The sequence below is a fragment of the Perna viridis genome, chromosome 10, assembly GCF_037379345.1.
Source record: "Perna viridis isolate PV_CMFRI_1.1 ecotype Kerala chromosome 10, ASM3737934v1, whole genome shotgun sequence".
NCBI lineage: Eukaryota > Metazoa > Mollusca > Bivalvia > Mytilida > Mytilidae > Perna > Perna viridis.
Window position 1 is genome coordinate 41,636,446 of NC_142454.1, and position 16,377 is coordinate 41,652,822.

Sequence of the window (16,377 nt, forward strand, 5' to 3'; positions counted from 1 at the left end):
AGTTTGGCATCTATATCTTACCATTTCAAATGTCCTTGTAAGAAATAAAACCGTGAAGCACGTCGCTTTATCAAATATTTGGATATTGTGCAGACGTGAGACATTCATTAGAAAATTTGAGGCTTCGCAGTCCAAATAGTTACTAAAGAAGTATCTGGTTCAAGTTTGAGGTTTCTGGCAAACAGTCTTGGGAAGAAAGAGCAAAAAGATGCACATTTTGTATTGTTTACATTCACTTGAGGACTTCTTGTTCTTGTACCTCTGAAGACAGTAAAATGTTTAAATGTTAATCTTTTTTAATACCGAATACAAATTTGATCATGTAAATTAAGTTAAATCTTCATTTATTTGAGTGTAATTTAATTACACAACCGCCGCCTTTTTTCCGGACATTACCGTAAAATACCAAAACCAGCGTTAGAAAATTCGTCACTCCGTTACACCTACGTAAGAGTAATCACAGGTATCAAGATAGGAGCGGAGATTAAAGGAATATAAAATTTGGACGGGGATAATAGACACACATTCACAACAAAGAACATGAAATAACCAACATAACACATACAAAGAAACAAAAATAAATGTACAATACAAAACCCCCCCAAAAAACTAGGAGAATTTGCTAAGTGCATTAGTAGGATAAGCGCATATGTTTTATAAAATAAAAATAAAATTCAAACATAGGTTCTGACACCTGACCCACATAAAGTGTTTATAACAAGACATTTACATTTATTTGTGAAATTATGATTGATTTAAGATAGAGGGATTAGCCATAAAGAATCTTGGAAACCTGGCCAATGCATAACAAAAAAAAATATCATGACTAAATACATGGCTCACTCAATTAGCGAATTAGTTCAAATTGAGTGATTACAACATGGTACGATCTTCAATATCTTTTTTTAAATTATACATTGTCACATGCATTTAAGGCTAAATATAGTTATATATGGACATACATATGCGACTAATTTATAAGCTTCATTTTGTACAGAATGCATTGTCACGAATTAATTAACATAAAAGTTGTTTTTTATTGCGGGTACTATTTGGATCATTATTCAATTTAATGGGATTTCATAAGTTGAAATTCCATTGCATCCAAAAGTTTCAATTATAAAAGGCTTTTGCAGAACATCGAGATTGAGTACTTCAAGGCTGAACCACCTCAATGTTCTTGCAAAAACTCCCCATTCAAATATGGTCTTTCCGGTTACGTCGTTACAGGAGAATTAGACATCATCAAAAACGAATCTCTGCGTAATATCCTTTCTAATGGTCCCAAGTACCGTGATCCAAGCTCCATAAATTGGAATTATAACTTTAAAGTTTTTTTTATGGATGCCGTGGAGGAGTACGCAAGAAAATGGATAAAACGAGAACAAAGAGACATTGATTCTCTGTCAGAGTGGCTAAGGGCCGTGAGGTCTTTAATTTTGAAACGAATGAAAGTTTAAGTAGGTCAATGAGTGCCAATGCTACATCGGTTTTCAAAGACACCGATTTTAAGAAAAACATTGTGTATATACATGACAAATATGTTATCGTACCAGCAGAAAATGCCCAAAACAACATTGTTTTTGTTTGCAAAATGTTTTACATCCAATGTTTATTATCAGAGGTAGACATTAAAAATTATAGCAGTGATAAGACCTATACTGCTATCACTCTCTCCGAAGAAGAGACTGTGGAAAATCATAAATCTGTGCTATCCTCTTTTGATCTCTCTACCAATGACGATGATTGTGGTTTACCGTCTATGTATTGGATTCTCAAACTCCATAAAATCCATACAAACAACGCTACATAGCTGGATCTGCAAAATGTACAACCAAAACTCTTTCAATACTTTTAACTGCTATACTCACAGCTGTCAAAGAGTGTCTGCAGTCCTACTATATACGAGTTACTCCCGTAGTAGCGTAAATTCAATGTGGATCCTGAACCATTCGATTGATCTTCTTGAGACCATTAGTTCAAGACTATTATCAGAATATAATAGCATTAAAACCTATGATTTTTCAACGCTGTAAACTACTATTTCTCATACTCAGTTAAAATCCCGACTTAAAAATATTACACATCGTTGTTATTCCCAAAAAGATGGTACACCTAGATATAAATATATAGTTCTTGGAAGAGATTCCTCATACTTTGTAAGAAATAATTCAAAATCATCTTCCAAATATACAGAAGATGTTTACAACATGCTGGATTTTTTTATCGACAACATACTTGTTCTGTGTGGTAGACGCGTTTTTCAACAAAATGTCGGTATTCCAATGGGAACAGATTGTGCTCCTCTACTTGCTGACCTATTTCTTCACTCGTTTGAGGCTGACTTTATAGCTGATCTGATCCGAAAGAAAGAATACAGAGATTCGATACATTGTATCTTTCCCAAAGAACTTGTGATAAAGGATATTACCGACACTGTGAAGTCAGCCTCATATCATGACCTACATTTAGAAATTGATGGTAAGGGAAAGCTATTGACCAAACTTTACGACAAACATGATGACTTTTCATTCAGGATTGTCAACTTTCCTTTCATCTGTGGCAACGTCCCTTCAGCATCTGTGTTTGGAGTGTTCGGTCATATCACAACTCATACGTTATATCAGAGCTTGCCGAAACTATGGTCGTCATCATGAACTCGTGGATCGTAACGGTGTATCCATATGCGCCATGAAAACTGATTTGTTCAACGTGTTGTAGTTTTCCTTTCCTAGTTTGTGTACCCCGGACTTGACTTTTCAGAGCACTCGGTGGGTATTTCTAAAAAAGCAGAAGACGCTTACCCTATCGGTGCACCTGGTCCATACACTAGTTTTTAGTGGAGTGCGAGTTGCTCATTTGCCTTTGTTACTTTGTATGTATGATTTTAGTTACTTTATGTTCTTTGTTGTCTGTTTTCAATATCCGGTCTTTGTCCCTGAATTACATTCTTTTGATTACCGCTAGAACCTTAGTTCCCTTGATTACTCTATGAACAATGTTGGATGAAAATCGTAGAGATTATTTAAAATGGTTGATACCGGTTGAAGAAAATTGAAATATTTTTATCTCGTTTGTTATAGTTAAAACGTAATAATCGTGGTATGAGAATTTTACTTTTTACATAAAGATTCTAAGATTTTTCATAACTCAGAGCTTGACTTCCACTAACATTAGCAAAAATACTCTGATCTGGCTCTCCATATAATAAACATGCAAAATGTAATTCATGGTAGAAAACCTACAATCTTTTATTCTTGAAATGTTGTTAAAATTTTGTAATGAACAGAAAACAGCAAGGGCGTTTCATGTAATCCTTAAAATTATATAGAATGCATATAGAATATATAGAACACAATAGAAATTGTTGGATTTTCAATGTGGATTATTTTTTTAAACTCAAAAACCCGATGAAAATTATCCTTTGACATTAAGTATGTAGGTTAAGAGTGATCAAGGGAACCAAGATCATAGCAGTAATCAAGGAATATAATCCAGGGACAAAGACCCGACATGGAAAACAGATATACACAACAAAGAACATAAAGTAACTAAAATCATACATACAAAGTAACAAAAGCAAATGAGCAACTCGGACTCCTCTAAAAACTGGGACCATGGACCATAAACATGTACGATGTAATCATTAACATACATGCATTTGTAATTTCATTAGTTCACAGACAGATACTTGAATTACAAAGGAAACATTTGCTCTGAATACTTATTCTTTATCACTGTCAAAGTTTTACAGTAATTTATAGAGATGTCAGTTGAGTTTCATTAAAATCAAAAGCATTAGTAAATGTGAAGTACATGTTCACGAATACTATTACATTGGTTCATATTAATGACGGTGTGATGAAGAATATATTGTCGTAAATATGAATAAATCATATGGGTATATTTAGGTACTTAATTGATTTAATCATACTGCATACATCCAAAATACTAGGGTTCATCCTTGTCTTCAATAGGCCCAATATCACGATAAGAATTATATATCCCACCGTTTACGATATAGTAGAGTATATACTTTGAAATTTGAATATGTTTTTTTATGTCTTAAAATCTTACTTATTTTGTGATCCTATTTATTTTCTGATGCTATGAAGCAGATAATAGTTTTTAATACATCATTTTTTATCAGAATATATCAACAATTTCACTAATTACCAAAAATAATATGGTCAAATATAAAAAAAAAAATGTATAGATTACGAATTAAAATGGAAAACCTTCATTGGACCTCGTGTACCTCGAATATAGTTCCTTAAAAACTTTCTTTTTTTACGGTACTACAAACCATAAACACGGATATATGAATGCAAACTGCCAGAATTGGACTTTAAACAACTAATACAAGACATCAACTTAAAACTTAACCCATTAATAACCATTCCCCTGTTCAGAATGTGAGGAAACAAGCGGGCGAATAACTTTCAATGAGGAGAATTTAGGGTAAGATATTAAGGTCAATCTTTCCCGCCCAATAAATAATTATGCTTAACGTTTTAAGCAGTATTTTTCGTCTTTTTGTAAGAAGACTATAACATTGGAGTGGATATGTCTAAACAACAAAAATAAAAATATAGAGACATGCTAATAGTCGGTGGCATTATATCTACTAAAATTGCAGAAGAGACAGTCTAAGGGCCTGTGGCGCAACGGATAACGCGTCTGACTACGGATCAGAAGATTCCAGGTTCGAATCCTGGCAGGCTCGGACTATTTTTTTGTTTTCAATTTTTGTACACCTCGTAAAACACACTTTGGTATTATTTGCACAAAAAAGGAAAAGAGTTTTGCTTTTTTCCATTAAGATAAAAGATAACCATGAAAGGATCTGGTATAATTCGTTATTAATGAAAGCAAAAAATATGTCCTCCCCGGCGGGGAATCGAACCCCGGTCTCCCGCGTGACAGGCGGGGATACTGACCACTATACTACCGAGGACTTGAAGGATGAAGATAATTTTAAGTACTTAAACTTCAAAGGGCATAAGGGATGCAATGTTTCCCGCCCAATAAATAATTATGCTTAACGTTTTAAGCAGTATTTTTCGTCTTTTTGTAAGAAGACTATAACATTGGAGTGGATATGTCTAAACAACAAAAATAAAAATATAGAGACATGCTAATAGTCGGTGGCATTATATCTACTAAAATTGCAGAAGAGACAGTCTAAGGGCCTGTGGCGCAACGGATAACGCGTCTGACTACGGATCAGAAGATTCCAGGTTCGAATCCTGGCAGGCTCGGACTATTTTTTTGTTTTCAATTTTTGTACACCTCGTAAAACACACTTTGGTATTATTTGCACAAAAAAGGAAAAGAGTTTTGCTTTTTTCCATTAAGATAAAAGATAACCATGAAAGGATCTGGTATAATTCGTTATTAATGAAAGCAAAAAATATGTCCTCCCCGGCGGGGAATCGAACCCCGGTCTCCCGCGTGACAGGCGGGGATACTGACCACTATACTACCGAGGACTTGAAGGATGAAGATAATTTTAAGTACTTAAACTTCAAAGGGCATAAGGGATGCAATGTTTCCCGCCCAATAAATAATTATGCTTAACGTTTTAAGCAGTATTTTTCGTCTTTTTGTAAGAAGACTATAACATTGGAGTGGATATGTCTAAACAACAAAAATAAAAATATAGAGACATGCTAATAGTCGGTGGCATTATATCTACTAAAATTGCAGAAGAGACAGTCTAAGGGCCTGTGGCGCAACGGATAACGCGTCTGACTACGGATCAGAAGATTCCAGGTTCGAATCCTGGCAGGCTCGGACTATTTTTTTGTTTTCAATTTTTGTACACCTCGTAAAACACACTTTGGTATTATTTGCACAAAAAAGGAAAAGAGTTTTGCTTTTTTCCATTAAGATAAAAGATAACCATGAAAGGATCTGGTATAATTCGTTATTAATGAAAGCAAAAAATATGTCCTCCCCGGCGGGGAATCGAACCCCGGTCTCCCGCGTGACAGGCGGGGATACTGACCACTATACTACCGAGGACTTGAAGGATGAAGATAATTTTAAGTACTTAAACTTCAAAGGGCATAAGGGATGCAATGTTTCCCGCCCAATAAATAATTATGCTTAACGTTTTAAGCAGTATTTTTCGTCTTTTTGTAAGAAGACTATAACATTGGAGTGGATATGTCTAAACAACAAAAATAAAAATATAGAGACATGCTAATAGTCGGTGGCATTATATCTACTAAAATTGCAGAAGAGACAGTCTAAGGGCCTGTGGCGCAACGGATAACGCGTCTGACTACGGATCAGAAGATTCCAGGTTCGAATCCTGGCAGGCTCGGACTATTTTTTTGTTTTCAATTTTTGTACACCTCGTAAAACACACTTTGGTATTATTTGCACAAAAAAGGAAAAGAGTTTTGCTTTTTTCCATTAAGATAAAAGATAACCATGAAAGGATCTGGTATAATTCGTTATTAATGAAAGCAAAAAATATGTCCTCCCCGGCGGGGAATCGAACCCCGGTCTCCCGCGTGACAGGCGGGGATACTGACCACTATACTACCGAGGACTTGAAGGATGAAGATAATTTTAAGTACTTAAACTTCAAAGGGCATAAGGGATGCAATGTTTCCCGCCCAATAAATAATTATGCTTAACGTTTTAAGCAGTATTTTTCGTCTTTTTGTAAGAAGACTATAACATTGGAGTGGATATGTCTAAACAACAAAAATAAAAATATAGAGACATGCTAATAGTCGGTGGCATTATATCTACTAAAATTGCAGAAGAGACAGTCTAAGGGCCTGTGGCGCAACGGATAACGCGTCTGACTACGGATCAGAAGATTCCAGGTTCGAATCCTGGCAGGCTCGGACTATTTTTTTGTTTTCAATTTTTGTACACCTCGTAAAACACACTTTGGTATTATTTGCACAAAAAAGGAAAAGAGTTTTGCTTTTTTCCATTAAGATAAAAGATAACCATGAAAGGATCTGGTATAATTCGTTATTAATGAAAGCAAAAAATATGTCCTCCCCGGCGGGGAATCGAACCCCGGTCTCCCGCGTGACAGGCGGGGATACTGACCACTATACTACCGAGGACTTGAAGGATGAAGATAATTTTAAGTACTTAAACTTCAAAGGGCATAAGGGATGCAATGTTTCCCGCCCAATAAATAATTATGCTTAACGTTTTAAGCAGTATTTTTCGTCTTTTTGTAAGAAGACTATAACATTGGAGTGGATATGTCTAAACAACAAAAATAAAAATATAGAGACATGCTAATAGTCGGTGGCATTATATCTACTAAAATTGCAGAAGAGACAGTCTAAGGGCCTGTGGCGCAACGGATAACGCGTCTGACTACGGATCAGAAGATTCCAGGTTCGAATCCTGGCAGGCTCGGACTATTTTTTTGTTTTCAATTTTTGTACACCTCGTAAAACACACTTTGGTATTATTTGCACAAAAAAGGAAAAGAGTTTTGCTTTTTTCCATTAAGATAAAAGATAACCATGAAAGGATCTGGTATAATTCGTTATTAATGAAAGCAAAAAATATGTCCTCCCCGGCGGGGAATCGAACCCCGGTCTCCCGCGTGACAGGCGGGGATACTGACCACTATACTACCGAGGACTTGAAGGATGAAGATAATTTTAAGTACTTAAACTTCAAAGGGCATAAGGGATGCAATGTTTCCCGCCCAATAAATAATTATGCTTAACGTTTTAAGCAGTATTTTTCGTCTTTTTGTAAGAAGACTATAACATTGGAGTGGATATGTCTAAACAACAAAAATAAAAATATAGAGACATGCTAATAGTCGGTGGCATTATATCTACTAAAATTGCAGAAGAGACAGTCTAAGGGCCTGTGGCGCAACGGATAACGCGTCTGACTACGGATCAGAAGATTCCAGGTTCGAATCCTGGCAGGCTCGGACTATTTTTTTGTTTTCAATTTTTGTACACCTCGTAAAACACACTTTGGTATTATTTGCACAAAAAAGGAAAAGAGTTTTGCTTTTTTCCATTAAGATAAAAGATAACCATGAAAGGATCTGGTATAATTCGTTATTAATGAAAGCAAAAAATATGTCCTCCCCGGCGGGGAATCGAACCCCGGTCTCCCGCGTGACAGGCGGGGATACTGACCACTATACTACCGAGGACTTGAAGGATGAAGATAATTTTAAGTACTTAAACTTCAAAGGGCATAAGGGATGCAATGTTTCCCGCCCAATAAATAATTATGCTTAACGTTTTAAGCAGTATTTTTCGTCTTTTTGTAAGAAGACTATAACATTGGAGTGGATATGTCTAAACAACAAAAATAAAAATATAGAGACATGCTAATAGTCGGTGGCATTATATCTACTAAAATTGCAGAAGAGACAGTCTAAGGGCCTGTGGCGCAACGGATAACGCGTCTGACTACGGATCAGAAGATTCCAGGTTCGAATCCTGGCAGGCTCGGACTATTTTTTTGTTTTCAATTTTTGTACACCTCGTAAAACACACTTTGGTATTATTTGCACAAAAAAGGAAAAGAGTTTTGCTTTTTTCCATTAAGATAAAAGATAACCATGAAAGGATCTGGTATAATTCGTTATTAATGAAAGCAAAAAATATGTCCTCCCCGGCGGGGAATCGAACCCCGGTCTCCCGCGTGACAGGCGGGGATACTGACCACTATACTACCGAGGACTTGAAGGATGAAGATAATTTTAAGTACTTAAACTTCAAAGGGCATAAGGGATGCAATGTTTCCCGCCCAATAAATAATTATGCTTAACGTTTTAAGCAGTATTTTTCGTCTTTTTGTAAGAAGACTATAACATTGGAGTGGATATGTCTAAACAACAAAAATAAAAATATAGAGACATGCTAATAGTCGGTGGCATTATATCTACTAAAATTGCAGAAGAGACAGTCTAAGGGCCTGTGGCGCAACGGATAACGCGTCTGACTACGGATCAGAAGATTCCAGGTTCGAATCCTGGCAGGCTCGGACTATTTTTTTGTTTTCAATTTTTGTACACCTCGTAAAACACACTTTGGTATTATTTGCACAAAAAAGGAAAAGAGTTTTGCTTTTTTCCATTAAGATAAAAGATAACCATGAAAGGATCTGGTATAATTCGTTATTAATGAAAGCAAAAAATATGTCCTCCCCGGCGGGGAATCGAACCCCGGTCTCCCGCGTGACAGGCGGGGATACTGACCACTATACTACCGAGGACTTGAAGGATGAAGATAATTTTAAGTACTTAAACTTCAAAGGGCATAAGGGATGCAATGTTTCCCGCCCAATAAATAATTATGCTTAACGTTTTAAGCAGTATTTTTCGTCTTTTTGTAAGAAGACTATAACATTGGAGTGGATATGTCTAAACAACAAAAATAAAAATATAGAGACATGCTAATAGTCGGTGGCATTATATCTACTAAAATTGCAGAAGAGACAGTCTAAGGGCCTGTGGCGCAACGGATAACGCGTCTGACTACGGATCAGAAGATTCCAGGTTCGAATCCTGGCAGGCTCGGACTATTTTTTTGTTTTCAATTTTTGTACACCTCGTAAAACACACTTTGGTATTATTTGCACAAAAAAGGAAAAGAGTTTTGCTTTTTTCCATTAAGATAAAAGATAACCATGAAAGGATCTGGTATAATTCGTTATTAATGAAAGCAAAAAATATGTCCTCCCCGGCGGGGAATCGAACCCCGGTCTCCCGCGTGACAGGCGGGGATACTGACCACTATACTACCGAGGACTTGAAGGATGAAGATAATTTTAAGTACTTAAACTTCAAAGGGCATAAGGGATGCAATGTTTCCCGCCCAATAAATAATTATGCTTAACGTTTTAAGCAGTATTTTTCGTCTTTTTGTAAGAAGACTATAACATTGGAGTGGATATGTCTAAACAACAAAAATAAAAATATAGAGACATGCTAATAGTCGGTGGCATTATATCTACTAAAATTGCAGAAGAGACAGTCTAAGGGCCTGTGGCGCAACGGATAACGCGTCTGACTACGGATCAGAAGATTCCAGGTTCGAATCCTGGCAGGCTCGGACTATTTTTTTGTTTTCAATTTTTGTACACCTCGTAAAACACACTTTGGTATTATTTGCACAAAAAAGGAAAAGAGTTTTGCTTTTTTCCATTAAGATAAAAGATAACCATGAAAGGATCTGGTATAATTCGTTATTAATGAAAGCAAAAAATATGTCCTCCCCGGCGGGGAATCGAACCCCGGTCTCCCGCGTGACAGGCGGGGATACTGACCACTATACTACCGAGGACTTGAAGGATGAAGATAATTTTAAGTACTTAAACTTCAAAGGGCATAAGGGATGCAATGTTTCCCGCCCAATAAATAATTATGCTTAACGTTTTAAGCAGTATTTTTCGTCTTTTTGTAAGAAGACTATAACATTGGAGTGGATATGTCTAAACAACAAAAATAAAAATATAGAGACATGCTAATAGTCGGTGGCATTATATCTACTAAAATTGCAGAAGAGACAGTCTAAGGGCCTGTGGCGCAACGGATAACGCGTCTGACTACGGATCAGAAGATTCCAGGTTCGAATCCTGGCAGGCTCGGACTATTTTTTTGTTTTCAATTTTTGTACACCTCGTAAAACACACTTTGGTATTATTTGCACAAAAAAGGAAAAGAGTTTTGCTTTTTTCCATTAAGATAAAAGATAACCATGAAAGGATCTGGTATAATTCGTTATTAATGAAAGCAAAAAATATGTCCTCCCCGGCGGGGAATCGAACCCCGGTCTCCCGCGTGACAGGCGGGGATACTGACCACTATACTACCGAGGACTTGAAGGATGAAGATAATTTTAAGTACTTAAACTTCAAAGGGCATAAGGGATGCAATGTTTCCCGCCCAATAAATAATTATGCTTAACGTTTTAAGCAGTATTTTTCGTCTTTTTGTAAGAAGACTATAACATTGGAGTGGATATGTCTAAACAACAAAAATAAAAATATAGAGACATGCTAATAGTCGGTGGCATTATATCTACTAAAATTGCAGAAGAGACAGTCTAAGGGCCTGTGGCGCAACGGATAACGCGTCTGACTACGGATCAGAAGATTCCAGGTTCGAATCCTGGCAGGCTCGGACTATTTTTTTGTTTTCAATTTTTGTACACCTCGTAAAACACACTTTGGTATTATTTGCACAAAAAAGGAAAAGAGTTTTGCTTTTTTCCATTAAGATAAAAGATAACCATGAAAGGATCTGGTATAATTCGTTATTAATGAAAGCAAAAAATATGTCCTCCCCGGCGGGGAATCGAACCCCGGTCTCCCGCGTGACAGGCGGGGATACTGACCACTATACTACCGAGGACTTGAAGGATGAAGATAATTTTAAGTACTTAAACTTCAAAGGGCATAAGGGATGCAATGTTTCCCGCCCAATAAATAATTATGCTTAACGTTTTAAGCAGTATTTTTCGTCTTTTTGTAAGAAGACTATAACATTGGAGTGGATATGTCTAAACAACAAAAATAAAAATATAGAGACATGCTAATAGTCGGTGGCATTATATCTACTAAAATTGCAGAAGAGACAGTCTAAGGGCCTGTGGCGCAACGGATAACGCGTCTGACTACGGATCAGAAGATTCCAGGTTCGAATCCTGGCAGGCTCGGACTATTTTTTTGTTTTCAATTTTTGTACACCTCGTAAAACACACTTTGGTATTATTTGCACAAAAAAGGAAAAGAGTTTTGCTTTTTTCCATTAAGATAAAAGATAACCATGAAAGGATCTGGTATAATTCGTTATTAATGAAAGCAAAAAATATGTCCTCCCCGGCGGGGAATCGAACCCCGGTCTCCCGCGTGACAGGCGGGGATACTGACCACTATACTACCGAGGACTTGAAGGATGAAGATAATTTTAAGTACTTAAACTTCAAAGGGCATAAGGGATGCAATGTTTCCCGCCCAATAAATAATTATGCTTAACGTTTTAAGCAGTATTTTTCGTCTTTTTGTAAGAAGACTATAACATTGGAGTGGATATGTCTAAACAACAAAAATAAAAATATAGAGACATGCTAATAGTCGGTGGCATTATATCTACTAAAATTGCAGAAGAGACAGTCTAAGGGCCTGTGGCGCAACGGATAACGCGTCTGACTACGGATCAGAAGATTCCAGGTTCGAATCCTGGCAGGCTCGGACTATTTTTTTGTTTTCAATTTTTGTACACCTCGTAAAACACACTTTGGTATTATTTGCACAAAAAAGGAAAAGAGTTTTGCTTTTTTCCATTAAGATAAAAGATAACCATGAAAGGATCTGGTATAATTCGTTATTAATGAAAGCAAAAAATATGTCCTCCCCGGCGGGGAATCGAACCCCGGTCTCCCGCGTGACAGGCGGGGATACTGACCACTATACTACCGAGGACTTGAAGGATGAAGATAATTTTAAGTACTTAAACTTCAAAGGGCATAAGGGATGCAATGTTTCCCGCCCAATAAATAATTATGCTTAACGTTTTAAGCAGTATTTTTCGTCTTTTTGTAAGAAGACTATAACATTGGAGTGGATATGTCTAAACAACAAAAATAAAAATATAGAGACATGCTAATAGTCGGTGGCATTATATCTACTAAAATTGCAGAAGAGACAGTCTAAGGGCCTGTGGCGCAACGGATAACGCGTCTGACTACGGATCAGAAGATTCCAGGTTCGAATCCTGGCAGGCTCGGACTATTTTTTTGTTTTCAATTTTTGTACACCTCGTAAAACACACTTTGGTATTATTTGCACAAAAAAGGAAAAGAGTTTTGCTTTTTTCCATTAAGATAAAAGATAACCATGAAAGGATCTGGTATAATTCGTTATTAATGAAAGCAAAAAATATGTCCTCCCCGGCGGGGAATCGAACCCCGGTCTCCCGCGTGACAGGCGGGGATACTGACCACTATACTACCGAGGACTTGAAGGATGAAGATAATTTTAAGTACTTAAACTTCAAAGGGCATAAGGGATGCAATGTTTCCCGCCCAATAAATAATTATGCTTAACGTTTTAAGCAGTATTTTTCGTCTTTTTGTAAGAAGACTATAACATTGGAGTGGATATGTCTAAACAACAAAAATAAAAATATAGAGACATGCTAATAGTCGGTGGCATTATATCTACTAAAATTGCAGAAGAGACAGTCTAAGGGCCTGTGGCGCAACGGATAACGCGTCTGACTACGGATCAGAAGATTCCAGGTTCGAATCCTGGCAGGCTCGGACTATTTTTTTGTTTTCAATTTTTGTACACCTCGTAAAACACACTTTGGTATTATTTGCACAAAAAAGGAAAAGAGTTTTGCTTTTTTCCATTAAGATAAAAGATAACCATGAAAGGATCTGGTATAATTCGTTATTAATGAAAGCAAAAAATATGTCCTCCCCGGCGGGGAATCGAACCCCGGTCTCCCGCGTGACAGGCGGGGATACTGACCACTATACTACCGAGGACTTGAAGGATGAAGATAATTTTAAGTACTTAAACTTCAAAGGGCATAAGGGATGCAATGTTTCCCGCCCAATAAATAATTATGCTTAACGTTTTAAGCAGTATTTTTCGTCTTTTTGTAAGAAGACTATAACATTGGAGTGGATATGTCTAAACAACAAAAATAAAAATATAGAGACATGCTAATAGTCGGTGGCATTATATCTACTAAAATTGCAGAAGAGACAGTCTAAGGGCCTGTGGCGCAACGGATAACGCGTCTGACTACGGATCAGAAGATTCCAGGTTCGAATCCTGGCAGGCTCGGACTATTTTTTTGTTTTCAATTTTTGTACACCTCGTAAAACACACTTTGGTATTATTTGCACAAAAAAGGAAAAGAGTTTTGCTTTTTTCCATTAAGATAAAAGATAACCATGAAAGGATCTGGTATAATTCGTTATTAATGAAAGCAAAAAATATGTCCTCCCCGGCGGGGAATCGAACCCCGGTCTCCCGCGTGACAGGCGGGGATACTGACCACTATACTACCGAGGACTTGAAGGATGAAGATAATTTTAAGTACTTAAACTTCAAAGGGCATAAGGGATGCAATGTTTCCCGCCCAATAAATAATTATGCTTAACGTTTTAAGCAGTATTTTTCGTCTTTTTGTAAGAAGACTATAACATTGGAGTGGATATGTCTAAACAACAAAAATAAAAATATAGAGACATGCTAATAGTCGGTGGCATTATATCTACTAAAATTGCAGAAGAGACAGTCTAAGGGCCTGTGGCGCAACGGATAACGCGTCTGACTACGGATCAGAAGATTCCAGGTTCGAATCCTGGCAGGCTCGGACTATTTTTTTGTTTTCAATTTTTGTACACCTCGTAAAACACACTTTGGTATTATTTGCACAAAAAAGGAAAAGAGTTTTGCTTTTTTCCATTAAGATAAAAGATAACCATGAAAGGATCTGGTATAATTCGTTATTAATGAAAGCAAAAAATATGTCCTCCCCGGCGGGGAATCGAACCCCGGTCTCCCGCGTGACAGGCGGGGATACTGACCACTATACTACCGAGGACTTGAAGGATGAAGATAATTTTAAGTACTTAAACTTCAAAGGGCATAAGGGATGCAATGTTTCCCGCCCAATAAATAATTATGCTTAACGTTTTAAGCAGTATTTTTCGTCTTTTTGTAAGAAGACTATAACATTGGAGTGGATATGTCTAAACAACAAAAATAAAAATATAGAGACATGCTAATAGTCGGTGGCATTATATCTACTAAAATTGCAGAAGAGACAGTCTAAGGGCCTGTGGCGCAACGGATAACGCGTCTGACTACGGATCAGAAGATTCCAGGTTCGAATCCTGGCAGGCTCGGACTATTTTTTTGTTTTCAATTTTTGTACACCTCGTAAAACACACTTTGGTATTATTTGCACAAAAAAGGAAAAGAGTTTTGCTTTTTTCCATTAAGATAAAAGATAACCATGAAAGGATCTGGTATAATTCGTTATTAATGAAAGCAAAAAATATGTCCTCCCCGGCGGGGAATCGAACCCCGGTCTCCCGCGTGACAGGCGGGGATACTGACCACTATACTACCGAGGACTTGAAGGATGAAGATAATTTTAAGTACTTAAACTTCAAAGGGCATAAGGGATGCAATGTTTCCCGCCCAATAAATAATTATGCTTAACGTTTTAAGCAGTATTTTTCGTCTTTTTGTAAGAAGACTATAACATTGGAGTGGATATGTCTAAACAACAAAAATAAAAATATAGAGACATGCTAATAGTCGGTGGCATTATATCTACTAAAATTGCAGAAGAGACAGTCTAAGGGCCTGTGGCGCAACGGATAACGCGTCTGACTACGGATCAGAAGATTCCAGGTTCGAATCCTGGCAGGCTCGGACTATTTTTTTGTTTTCAATTTTTGTACACCTCGTAAAACACACTTTGGTATTATTTGCACAAAAAAGGAAAAGAGTTTTGCTTTTTTCCATTAAGATAAAAGATAACCATGAAAGGATCTGGTATAATTCGTTATTAATGAAAGCAAAAAATATGTCCTCCCCGGCGGGGAATCGAACCCCGGTCTCCCGCGTGACAGGCGGGGATACTGACCACTATACTACCGAGGACTTGAAGGATGAAGATAATTTTAAGTACTTAAACTTCAAAGGGCATAAGGGATGCAATGTTTCCCGCCCAATAAATAATTATGCTTAACGTTTTAAGCAGTATTTTTCGTCTTTTTGTAAGAAGACTATAACATTGGAGTGGATATGTCTAAACAACAAAAATAAAAATATAGAGACATGCTAATAGTCGGTGGCATTATATCTACTAAAATTGCAGAAGAGACAGTCTAAGGGCCTGTGGCGCAACGGATAACGCGTCTGACTACGGATCAGAAGATTCCAGGTTCGAATCCTGGCAGGCTCGGACTATTTTTTTGTTTTCAATTTTTGTACACCTCGTAAAACACACTTTGGTATTATTTGCACAAAAAAGGAAAAGAGTTTTGCTTTTTTCCATTAAGATAAAAGATAACCATGAAAGGATCTGGTATAATTCGTTATTAATGAAAGCAAAAAATATGTCCTCCCCGGCGGGGAATCGAACCCCGGTCTCCCGCGTGACAGGCGGGGATACTGACCACTATACTACCGAGGACTTGAAGGATGAAGATAATTTTAAGTACTTAAACTTCAAAGGGCATAAGGGATGCAATGTTTCCCGCCCAATAAATAATTATGCTTAACGTTTTAAGCAGTATTTTTCGTCTTTTTGTAAGAAGACTATAACATTGGAGTGGATATGTCTAAACAACAAAAATAAAAATATAGAGACATGCTAAT

The 16,377-nt window shown here is 37.0% G+C and overlaps 44 non-coding genes across 44 annotated transcripts; 22 read left to right on the forward strand and 22 right to left on the reverse strand.

Moving 5' to 3' along the window:
- Positions 1 to 4,653: 4,653 nt before the first annotated feature.
- On the forward strand, positions 4,654 to 4,726 carry Trnar-acg (transfer RNA arginine (anticodon ACG)). The gene has a single exon. It is a non-coding gene; the product is annotated as a tRNA-Arg (tRNA).
- A 159-nt stretch (positions 4,727 to 4,885) lies between these two features.
- Trnad-guc (transfer RNA aspartic acid (anticodon GUC)) lies at positions 4,886 to 4,957 on the reverse strand. Its single transcript has one exon. It is a non-coding gene; the product is annotated as a tRNA-Asp (tRNA).
- Positions 4,958 to 5,188: 231 nt separating this feature from the next.
- Trnar-acg (transfer RNA arginine (anticodon ACG)) lies at positions 5,189 to 5,261 on the forward strand. Its single transcript has one exon. It is a non-coding gene; the product is annotated as a tRNA-Arg (tRNA).
- Positions 5,262 to 5,420: 159 nt separating this feature from the next.
- Positions 5,421 to 5,492, reverse strand: Trnad-guc (transfer RNA aspartic acid (anticodon GUC)). The gene has a single exon. It is a non-coding gene; the product is annotated as a tRNA-Asp (tRNA).
- A 231-nt stretch (positions 5,493 to 5,723) lies between these two features.
- Trnar-acg (transfer RNA arginine (anticodon ACG)) lies at positions 5,724 to 5,796 on the forward strand. Its single transcript has one exon. It is a non-coding gene; the product is annotated as a tRNA-Arg (tRNA).
- A 159-nt stretch (positions 5,797 to 5,955) lies between these two features.
- Trnad-guc (transfer RNA aspartic acid (anticodon GUC)) lies at positions 5,956 to 6,027 on the reverse strand. The gene has a single exon. It is a non-coding gene; the product is annotated as a tRNA-Asp (tRNA).
- A 231-nt stretch (positions 6,028 to 6,258) lies between these two features.
- On the forward strand, positions 6,259 to 6,331 carry Trnar-acg (transfer RNA arginine (anticodon ACG)). The gene has a single exon. It is a non-coding gene; the product is annotated as a tRNA-Arg (tRNA).
- A 159-nt stretch (positions 6,332 to 6,490) lies between these two features.
- Trnad-guc (transfer RNA aspartic acid (anticodon GUC)) lies at positions 6,491 to 6,562 on the reverse strand. The gene has a single exon. It is a non-coding gene; the product is annotated as a tRNA-Asp (tRNA).
- Positions 6,563 to 6,793: 231 nt separating this feature from the next.
- On the forward strand, positions 6,794 to 6,866 carry Trnar-acg (transfer RNA arginine (anticodon ACG)). Its single transcript has one exon. It is a non-coding gene; the product is annotated as a tRNA-Arg (tRNA).
- Positions 6,867 to 7,025: 159 nt separating this feature from the next.
- On the reverse strand, positions 7,026 to 7,097 carry Trnad-guc (transfer RNA aspartic acid (anticodon GUC)). Its single transcript has one exon. It is a non-coding gene; the product is annotated as a tRNA-Asp (tRNA).
- Positions 7,098 to 7,328: 231 nt separating this feature from the next.
- Positions 7,329 to 7,401, forward strand: Trnar-acg (transfer RNA arginine (anticodon ACG)). Its single transcript has one exon. It is a non-coding gene; the product is annotated as a tRNA-Arg (tRNA).
- A 159-nt stretch (positions 7,402 to 7,560) lies between these two features.
- Trnad-guc (transfer RNA aspartic acid (anticodon GUC)) lies at positions 7,561 to 7,632 on the reverse strand. The gene has a single exon. It is a non-coding gene; the product is annotated as a tRNA-Asp (tRNA).
- Positions 7,633 to 7,863: 231 nt separating this feature from the next.
- On the forward strand, positions 7,864 to 7,936 carry Trnar-acg (transfer RNA arginine (anticodon ACG)). The gene has a single exon. It is a non-coding gene; the product is annotated as a tRNA-Arg (tRNA).
- A 159-nt stretch (positions 7,937 to 8,095) lies between these two features.
- Trnad-guc (transfer RNA aspartic acid (anticodon GUC)) lies at positions 8,096 to 8,167 on the reverse strand. Its single transcript has one exon. It is a non-coding gene; the product is annotated as a tRNA-Asp (tRNA).
- Positions 8,168 to 8,398: 231 nt separating this feature from the next.
- Trnar-acg (transfer RNA arginine (anticodon ACG)) lies at positions 8,399 to 8,471 on the forward strand. Its single transcript has one exon. It is a non-coding gene; the product is annotated as a tRNA-Arg (tRNA).
- A 159-nt stretch (positions 8,472 to 8,630) lies between these two features.
- Trnad-guc (transfer RNA aspartic acid (anticodon GUC)) lies at positions 8,631 to 8,702 on the reverse strand. The gene has a single exon. It is a non-coding gene; the product is annotated as a tRNA-Asp (tRNA).
- A 231-nt stretch (positions 8,703 to 8,933) lies between these two features.
- Trnar-acg (transfer RNA arginine (anticodon ACG)) lies at positions 8,934 to 9,006 on the forward strand. The gene has a single exon. It is a non-coding gene; the product is annotated as a tRNA-Arg (tRNA).
- A 159-nt stretch (positions 9,007 to 9,165) lies between these two features.
- Trnad-guc (transfer RNA aspartic acid (anticodon GUC)) lies at positions 9,166 to 9,237 on the reverse strand. Its single transcript has one exon. It is a non-coding gene; the product is annotated as a tRNA-Asp (tRNA).
- Positions 9,238 to 9,468: 231 nt separating this feature from the next.
- Positions 9,469 to 9,541, forward strand: Trnar-acg (transfer RNA arginine (anticodon ACG)). The gene has a single exon. It is a non-coding gene; the product is annotated as a tRNA-Arg (tRNA).
- A 159-nt stretch (positions 9,542 to 9,700) lies between these two features.
- Trnad-guc (transfer RNA aspartic acid (anticodon GUC)) lies at positions 9,701 to 9,772 on the reverse strand. Its single transcript has one exon. It is a non-coding gene; the product is annotated as a tRNA-Asp (tRNA).
- A 231-nt stretch (positions 9,773 to 10,003) lies between these two features.
- Positions 10,004 to 10,076, forward strand: Trnar-acg (transfer RNA arginine (anticodon ACG)). The gene has a single exon. It is a non-coding gene; the product is annotated as a tRNA-Arg (tRNA).
- Positions 10,077 to 10,235: 159 nt separating this feature from the next.
- On the reverse strand, positions 10,236 to 10,307 carry Trnad-guc (transfer RNA aspartic acid (anticodon GUC)). The gene has a single exon. It is a non-coding gene; the product is annotated as a tRNA-Asp (tRNA).
- Positions 10,308 to 10,538: 231 nt separating this feature from the next.
- On the forward strand, positions 10,539 to 10,611 carry Trnar-acg (transfer RNA arginine (anticodon ACG)). Its single transcript has one exon. It is a non-coding gene; the product is annotated as a tRNA-Arg (tRNA).
- Positions 10,612 to 10,770: 159 nt separating this feature from the next.
- Trnad-guc (transfer RNA aspartic acid (anticodon GUC)) lies at positions 10,771 to 10,842 on the reverse strand. Its single transcript has one exon. It is a non-coding gene; the product is annotated as a tRNA-Asp (tRNA).
- Positions 10,843 to 11,073: 231 nt separating this feature from the next.
- Positions 11,074 to 11,146, forward strand: Trnar-acg (transfer RNA arginine (anticodon ACG)). The gene has a single exon. It is a non-coding gene; the product is annotated as a tRNA-Arg (tRNA).
- A 159-nt stretch (positions 11,147 to 11,305) lies between these two features.
- On the reverse strand, positions 11,306 to 11,377 carry Trnad-guc (transfer RNA aspartic acid (anticodon GUC)). Its single transcript has one exon. It is a non-coding gene; the product is annotated as a tRNA-Asp (tRNA).
- A 231-nt stretch (positions 11,378 to 11,608) lies between these two features.
- Positions 11,609 to 11,681, forward strand: Trnar-acg (transfer RNA arginine (anticodon ACG)). Its single transcript has one exon. It is a non-coding gene; the product is annotated as a tRNA-Arg (tRNA).
- Positions 11,682 to 11,840: 159 nt separating this feature from the next.
- On the reverse strand, positions 11,841 to 11,912 carry Trnad-guc (transfer RNA aspartic acid (anticodon GUC)). The gene has a single exon. It is a non-coding gene; the product is annotated as a tRNA-Asp (tRNA).
- A 231-nt stretch (positions 11,913 to 12,143) lies between these two features.
- Positions 12,144 to 12,216, forward strand: Trnar-acg (transfer RNA arginine (anticodon ACG)). The gene has a single exon. It is a non-coding gene; the product is annotated as a tRNA-Arg (tRNA).
- A 159-nt stretch (positions 12,217 to 12,375) lies between these two features.
- On the reverse strand, positions 12,376 to 12,447 carry Trnad-guc (transfer RNA aspartic acid (anticodon GUC)). The gene has a single exon. It is a non-coding gene; the product is annotated as a tRNA-Asp (tRNA).
- Positions 12,448 to 12,678: 231 nt separating this feature from the next.
- Trnar-acg (transfer RNA arginine (anticodon ACG)) lies at positions 12,679 to 12,751 on the forward strand. The gene has a single exon. It is a non-coding gene; the product is annotated as a tRNA-Arg (tRNA).
- Positions 12,752 to 12,910: 159 nt separating this feature from the next.
- Positions 12,911 to 12,982, reverse strand: Trnad-guc (transfer RNA aspartic acid (anticodon GUC)). Its single transcript has one exon. It is a non-coding gene; the product is annotated as a tRNA-Asp (tRNA).
- Positions 12,983 to 13,213: 231 nt separating this feature from the next.
- Trnar-acg (transfer RNA arginine (anticodon ACG)) lies at positions 13,214 to 13,286 on the forward strand. Its single transcript has one exon. It is a non-coding gene; the product is annotated as a tRNA-Arg (tRNA).
- Positions 13,287 to 13,445: 159 nt separating this feature from the next.
- Positions 13,446 to 13,517, reverse strand: Trnad-guc (transfer RNA aspartic acid (anticodon GUC)). Its single transcript has one exon. It is a non-coding gene; the product is annotated as a tRNA-Asp (tRNA).
- A 231-nt stretch (positions 13,518 to 13,748) lies between these two features.
- Positions 13,749 to 13,821, forward strand: Trnar-acg (transfer RNA arginine (anticodon ACG)). The gene has a single exon. It is a non-coding gene; the product is annotated as a tRNA-Arg (tRNA).
- Positions 13,822 to 13,980: 159 nt separating this feature from the next.
- On the reverse strand, positions 13,981 to 14,052 carry Trnad-guc (transfer RNA aspartic acid (anticodon GUC)). The gene has a single exon. It is a non-coding gene; the product is annotated as a tRNA-Asp (tRNA).
- Positions 14,053 to 14,283: 231 nt separating this feature from the next.
- Positions 14,284 to 14,356, forward strand: Trnar-acg (transfer RNA arginine (anticodon ACG)). The gene has a single exon. It is a non-coding gene; the product is annotated as a tRNA-Arg (tRNA).
- A 159-nt stretch (positions 14,357 to 14,515) lies between these two features.
- Trnad-guc (transfer RNA aspartic acid (anticodon GUC)) lies at positions 14,516 to 14,587 on the reverse strand. The gene has a single exon. It is a non-coding gene; the product is annotated as a tRNA-Asp (tRNA).
- Positions 14,588 to 14,818: 231 nt separating this feature from the next.
- Positions 14,819 to 14,891, forward strand: Trnar-acg (transfer RNA arginine (anticodon ACG)). Its single transcript has one exon. It is a non-coding gene; the product is annotated as a tRNA-Arg (tRNA).
- Positions 14,892 to 15,050: 159 nt separating this feature from the next.
- On the reverse strand, positions 15,051 to 15,122 carry Trnad-guc (transfer RNA aspartic acid (anticodon GUC)). Its single transcript has one exon. It is a non-coding gene; the product is annotated as a tRNA-Asp (tRNA).
- A 231-nt stretch (positions 15,123 to 15,353) lies between these two features.
- Trnar-acg (transfer RNA arginine (anticodon ACG)) lies at positions 15,354 to 15,426 on the forward strand. Its single transcript has one exon. It is a non-coding gene; the product is annotated as a tRNA-Arg (tRNA).
- A 159-nt stretch (positions 15,427 to 15,585) lies between these two features.
- Trnad-guc (transfer RNA aspartic acid (anticodon GUC)) lies at positions 15,586 to 15,657 on the reverse strand. Its single transcript has one exon. It is a non-coding gene; the product is annotated as a tRNA-Asp (tRNA).
- A 231-nt stretch (positions 15,658 to 15,888) lies between these two features.
- On the forward strand, positions 15,889 to 15,961 carry Trnar-acg (transfer RNA arginine (anticodon ACG)). Its single transcript has one exon. It is a non-coding gene; the product is annotated as a tRNA-Arg (tRNA).
- A 159-nt stretch (positions 15,962 to 16,120) lies between these two features.
- Trnad-guc (transfer RNA aspartic acid (anticodon GUC)) lies at positions 16,121 to 16,192 on the reverse strand. The gene has a single exon. It is a non-coding gene; the product is annotated as a tRNA-Asp (tRNA).
- Between the last annotated feature and the right edge of the window lie 185 nt (positions 16,193 to 16,377).